Below are 6,000 nucleotides of genomic sequence, written 5' to 3'. Positions count from 1 at the left end.
TATGGTTATCTGTTTCGGATTCATTACTACACAGAGTAATGGCATAAAGTAGCTTCTGGATGAACATTAATATGAACATTTGTATAGTGATATTTTGGTAGTTATTACAGCAATCCCATAAAACATGCCCGGAGTCCACCAAGTGTGTTTAGAAAGCTTTTTTCTGACACACAGGAGATGTACTATCTATGCAAAATAAGATAATAGCTGAGCGTGATGGTCCTAGACATTATATGTTTTAGAAGGTGGGCTCCAAAAAGAAACACTATAAAAGTATATGTTGGGGCTACACCAAACGGATTTCCTTTGACCACCCGGCTAAACTTCAGAATTGGTTTTAGACAGGAGTGCATGGTATAATAATATTGACTACTGAAGAAGACCCATGAGGGTCGAAACACATTTGGTCTGTTCATGTGCAGTTAGATCTGTTTAGTTTTTACTTTGTTTTTAACATTATATTGGTGCACTTTAATAAATATAATTTTTATATTGTTTTATTGTTCAACTTTCGAGTTCCTGATTTTGTTAAGGTTGGGTTTCTGTTCCCTTTTTGGTTTTGCATAGAAGGTGGGTGGGACCAGATGGGGCTTTTGCCCAGCATGTCTTCTGATTGGCCGTTGCTGATCTGATTGGCTGTGCAGGCTCTTTAGAAACATTCATTTGGCAGGAGTTGCAACCACAGTGTGAGGCTCTTCATTGCATGACTGTAGGCTGTGTGTAGGCATAACTATATCTAGGGATGCCCAGGTGGGATACAAATGAGTTCCAATCAGTCCAATGAAGATCCACAACAAAGAAAAGAACGGATATGTGGCTGTGCAATAAAGGTCATTTTTTCAAGTTTTCTGTTACTTTATTGTCTAACAATTGTGGCAGTCAGATAAAATGCCAAAATGAGGTTCCATATTAAAGAATACTCGTTTTCAAATGTCTTCATAAGTGATGTTGCCTTCATGTACTTTCAAACCTTCCCAATGTGGAATTCACTTTCTATTAACACCTTTGAGTATCCCATTGGCCACTGGCCCATCACATTGATGGAGGTCCATGGTGACAACCTATCACTCAAATGCAACCTCCCAGATGGGGCCTGAGATTCCCTGGTTTTACAGTTCACCTCCAGATGACAGAGATCAGTTCTCCTGGAGAAAACAGCTGCTTTGGAGGGTGGACTCCATAGCACTATACTCCATTGAGGCTCTCCCCACCCCAAATCCTGCCAACTCCTGGCTCCACCTCCGAAGTCTCCAGGTATTTCTCAATCCAGTGCTGGCAACCCTAAATATATCTTTAAATAATTTGTTCATGCAGACAGGTTACTATTAGAGTTGTATATCACCTCATTCCCTGATGTTTTGTGGATGATTCTGCCTCCTGTGTCATCCTTTTGGTGGTTTTACTTTTCACCCTGTCTCAAACCTCCACAGGTGCCTGTAGGATCAAAAAGGTTGTAGGTCCCTGTGATAGGCTGCTGCAAAGGGAATTCTTATCTGGCCCTATTGTTCTGACTTCCCACCTGCTTCTAAAATGGCAGATTAAAATCTCAGATGCGCTTTCTTTCATACTTAGCACTAAGGACAATTTTTTTAAAGCTGGAATCCAAAGTGCTGGAATCCAAAGTGTGAATAGAAGGTGCTTTAGTTTACTTAACACGGTGGGACTTTGATTCCCCCTTGTTAGCTGCCAAGCCTCCATACTAAATCACAGGATTCCAGAGGCTGCCCACCCAACAGTAGCCACTTTTCAGTGGACAAGGAGTTGTAAAAGGAAGATAAGGAAAAACCGCATTGCAGGTGTGGAAATAGGCTTGTGTTTCTTTGGGGAGAAAAAAGGGTTGTTACATTTGTAACCATAAAAGCCAAACCAAGAAGCCACATTTAGACCATTTCCGCACTGGGAACTTCACTGTCCCTGCTGCTGTGCGGGAGCACAAATCTGGGGTGGATGAGTGTGGGAGCAGGAGGGGGCCGGGCGACCTGTCCCAGCTCAAACTCCAGCTTGCGGCCTGGCATGAAGCCTCCAGTGTGGCAACAGTCTTCGTTGTATAAAAGAAGCAGGTTCTTGCTGTGACTTTCCCTTAATCAGTTTCATAGCACCTCATAGGAAGTAGATCTTCTGTTTCTGTCAGGCTGTGCTGTGTGGCCACAACCCCGTGGCTGTCTTTGTAGAGACGATTCTTTGTCAAAGCTGCCAACAGACGGGCCTGTTAGTGTTGGCTGCAGTGATGATTTCTCTGAGGTAGAAGCCTGACCATTTGGAACTAAACCATGTGACCACCAGTGTATTTCCCAAAGGATGCCAAGCAGCTGCCAGGTGGGAGTAATGGTGAATGATAGATTAGGCTCCAGACACACAACGGTGATTCAGGCAGAATAGATTGTCTGTAAATCGCCTTTCTTGTCACATTATTTTTTGACCTGTCTTACAAGGGTGCAATTGCTTTCCTTCTGCCAGTATTTAGCCTGTTTTAACCTTATAGTTTATTTATATGTGCATGAGACTTTGACGTTGATGGGGAAAACATCCCCTGAAATGTAAGAACCTGTTGGGCTGGCTTGAGCCATTCAGGCAGAATGAAATCCCCTGCAAGGTGGCTGACAAATAAAGGGAAATGTTTCTCTCCCTTCCCCTCACCCCAAATGTGTGAACAGTTAAGGAGTCGATGGGCTAAATTTTGTTCTTGGTTTCCCTTTTTAAAATTAAACCTTCTTTTTAAGCCATAGAAACACCAGTCAATAGATCACAAAAATTGCCCATTTTTGTGTTCAAAAGAAGTACACTTTGAAAAGTACAGGTGGATAGGAAAACGAGGGACTCAGGCTCAGTTGTATCCCACTTAAATATTTTAACAGACAGAATCCTAGAGAGGCAAATTGGTCATTACAGTAGTTTCACCTTTCACAATCCATGTGTTGCTCACATTTATTTTATAATGAGGAACATTTTTTTTCTAAATTAAAAACTCTGAATTGTAGTTTTCCACATCTATCCCAAAATTTGGGATTATATTGTAACAATGTCTTTTAAATGTTTAAAGTTCTTCACAAATGCATCAGTTAAAAATGTAAGTCCTACCCAATCTCAACAGCGTTGGCCAACGGTGTCAGCCCCACATCACAGCTGAGGGAGTTAAAGGTCAGGCCAATGTGCTACTTCATTCTTTGAGCCTAAGATTTGACAAGTCAGCAAATATGTCAAAAAGTGCACATCAATAGTTGTGTTGCTGCCTTAGTAGTCATGGTGTTCCACTCATACTGAGAATGTCTCATCAGAATAAATTTTAACACCAAACAGCACTAATAGCCATGTGAAATAGTTACATGATTTGGGACTTCCTAACAGTGTTGTAGCTGGTCTCTTAAATATAGGTCCTCAGTGAGTATCCAATCTGACAGCACATTCTGGTTCATTCCTCGATTCTAATATTGTTCTGGATGTGACACAGAGTGGTAAGAGAGATACTGGATCAATGTATGCAAATCTGCTGAATAACCTCCATTTTTGTTGGTTCCAATATTTGAAAGTGATTGCAGGAATCAGGCATACTGTTAGCCATGCTCGCAATAGTATGATTATATGTCACTCATTGGCATCAGTGGTGCCTCCCAGTGGGTTTCCAAAAACATCTCTTCCTCAGAGTTTGCTAAAATCAGGCATGTCACAACTCTAGCCTATAAGCCATTCATGAAATATTACAGTGATCCTCAACATGGTGCTCTTGTTGCCCTAGAGTGTTTCCCAAAACATCTCTACTCCAAAGCAAATAGCCAATCCTAGCTTTCCTCCAACTCATTGGAGTGAGAGATCCCAGAAACATCACACTTCATTGTAGGAGGATGCTTGGCTTGCAACTTTCCCAACATGTTGTGATTGGCCCTGGTAATCCATAGCAACTATCTTGTTGTGGTGCCCATGCCATGTTCTCAAATTTCTCAAACTACTTACAGATTTGTTGAGAGCCCAGGTCCTGGTAGCGGGGACCCCTTGGAGGAAGAGCCTTGCCAGGCGCTCCTAGCAAACAAACCAGGGCTCAGACTCTAAAGTTGTTGCTCTACCCGGCCTCAGCTGCAGTTCCCAGTCTTGTCAGGCCACTTGGCTCACCTGAGCCAATTAATTAAATGCGGGTTACCTGCTCAAAGAGATCTCCAGTTTAAAATGCACCATGCCAGATTAGCAAGATAGTTCCTGACTTCAGAAGCCTGTGAGATCACAGAGTGAGGACAGAGAGGCTGCTGACAACTTATATTAACTTGGGGCTAGGGGGCCTGGGTTGTGGATGTAATTTTGCAGTTACCTGCTTCTTCTGCTGATGCCCTTGGACTGCCTGACCAATCCCTCATTGGACTGTCTGATCTTGCATTCTGTCTGTCCCTTTGGCATTCTGTTTTTTGGATACTAATTCTCCCTGCTGTCCTGTCATCTCATCTATGCTTCCTTCCAGCAGAGAGCTGAAACATGGGATCAGCATGAGGTTCAACAAGATTGGGACCTCTGTAACATTAACTAAGATTTAAAATAATTTCATTCTGAGAACTGGAACTGTAAGCCACCCTGAACCATGAGGAAAGGTAGGGCATACATGTTTTACGAAATATAAATAAATATACAATATAAATAAATAAACCGGATGCAATAGTTGATTTCTTCTCACAAGGTAGTTTTTCATTGGTTCTTCCTCTCCCTTCTCTGTTAGCAAAAGAGACAACCTAATCCAAACCTTGTTACTGTTAGACCAAGGGTGCAAAGCATATGGCCCAGGGGGCTATGCGCGGCCTGCCACCACATGTGGTGTGTGCCTTGGCAGTTCCTACATTCCAACAGCATCTGTATGCAGCTCCAAGGAGGGGCCACTTGATGATGTCAGGATTGCCAGGTGAATTGATGCTAAGGAAGGGCTGTGGCTTACCAACAGAACATCTACTTGGCATGCAGAAAGTCTCAGGTTAAATCCCTGGCATCTCCAGTTAAAAGGATCAGGCAAGGGGTGATGTGAGAAACCTCAGCCTGAGACCCCGAAGAACCACTGTCAGTCTGCGTAGACAATACTGACTTTGATGGACCACAAGGCAGCTTCCTGTGTTTGTGTGTGAGAGAGGTGAAGCTCTCAGGCAAGCTGCCTAAGAGTGCACATGCCTGGCATGGTTGTCAGTGCAACCCTTCTGCTTTCCATGCTCTCACAACATCTCCAGTTTCCAGTAAGCCTTCAAGGAAGATGTTCAGGAACAGAGTTCTCTAGGGGTTCAGATAAAAGATTAGGCTTTGTGGCAGGTAGAGGTCTTGTAACCCATCTTACTTATTTAAACTATTTATAGACAACCAAGTATATTAAAAAATTAGTCAACACAACAGAAAACTAAAAAAAGACCCAGACTTTCAGAAATGAATGGAATGTCATAGAAATACCATTCACAGGGATGTACTAAAACTCTATGAGAAGACAAAATAAAACAATCCCTGTTGCCTAGTTATACTTTCCACAGCACCGTCAACATGCCTTTTATTTTTACAGAGAAAAATAGGGATGCATGCACAAGATTATATATATTTTTTTTAGTATTCGTGAATCCGACTGAACGATCATCCCATAGGTTTACTATTCACAGTTGCAGCGTAACTTTTACAGGCAAGTCTGCAGAAAATTATGGTCAGCTGAGCGCACATTATAAAAATGACCTCTTTTTTTCTACGTGGACCGGCCCCAGATAAAGTTCACACAAAGAAATATCAAATAGCACAAAGCCATTTTCTTTAAACTATGTAAAACATAAATGAGTAAAGGAGTGTATTTCCTCTGACTAACATGCTGATGCAGGCCTGATCTTATTGCTGTGAACAGAAGAGCATTTCTTCCAATAAAATATTTGTTTGACCAAGTCTTCTAGCTTTTCAAAGCCAATTTGTTTTGATGTTCACAGCTGAAACTTTGGGGCTATATTCAGAACCACTTTTGACTGTTCAGGGTCTCCTAACATTTTATTGCTCCTAACATTACACTGA

Source organism: Paroedura picta, chromosome 1 (assembly GCF_049243985.1).
Source record: "Paroedura picta isolate Pp20150507F chromosome 1, Ppicta_v3.0, whole genome shotgun sequence".
Taxonomy (NCBI): Eukaryota; Metazoa; Chordata; class Lepidosauria; order Squamata; family Gekkonidae; genus Paroedura; species Paroedura picta.
Note: the sequence above shows the minus strand (reverse complement) of the source record.